The sequence below is a fragment of the Nansenia antarctica genome (assembly GCF_963989245.1).
Source record: "Nansenia antarctica genome assembly, chromosome: 12".
In the NCBI taxonomy this organism is placed as follows: Eukaryota; Metazoa; Chordata; class Actinopteri; order Argentiniformes; family Microstomatidae; genus Nansenia; species Nansenia antarctica.
The window spans coordinates 26,638,290-26,639,209 of NC_137682.1; positions in this window are offsets into that span (position 1 = coordinate 26,638,290).

Below are 920 nucleotides of genomic sequence, written 5' to 3' on the forward strand. Positions count from 1 at the left end.
TGTCAAGTCTCATTTTGGTTCGTTCTGTGATTCCTTCATGTTGTCAAGACCACAATTAGGAATCTGTATGTTTGATAATGACGCACAGTCCTGATAAAGAACTACATGGTCATGGAACTGACCCCAACCTGGATTAGTTGACCCTGACGTTCCTCCAAGTCAAAGTCTAGATCGGTGTTGAAGTATCTTGACTTTAAAGAATTTGGTTGAAATAGATCACAAGTAAAACTTCTGAGTTAGGACTATTTATTCAATAAAATAGGCCATTTTGAAATGAACATGTGGGGACAATGCCTTGACCATGTGGCTCTAAGGACAAAGGAGTCATAAACAGAACTATACAAGTCTATGAATGTGTGCAAAAGACACATTCTACAGGTGTATACATTATATACAGTTTATGTGTGTGTGTGTGTGTGTGTGTGTGTGTGTCAAAAAATACCACCGTGTCTTTCTGGGTTTCTTTTCCATGTGATACTAACAGTATGCCTGTCCTGTTCTATATACGTATATATATAAAATACAATAACACACCCTAAGTTTCAGCAGCATTCCACAAACAACGAGAGGAATAATGTCGAATCTGAAACCAGGCCTTCAAATGTAAAGTGTGTGGAGAGCTAACTGTATAATGAAATCTGCAATATTGGTTTAATTCACTGTATGGTCATGATTATCATAGGGAGAGCACTGCAGGTGCCAACCGCAGTTGTCCTGCCAAGTTTTAGGACAGAGCTGTCTCTTGGCTGAGACACAGACATGATCAGTGGGATGGGCAAGGGCAGTCCAGAGGACAGATGAGGCTGAGTGTGAAAACTTTCTGAATGTGAATTTGTCTGAGAGTGAGTACAGTAAATTCAATCTCCTGATACGCTACTGAAAATACATTGCCCTCTAGCGGCAGCTCCTTCCTTGAAGAT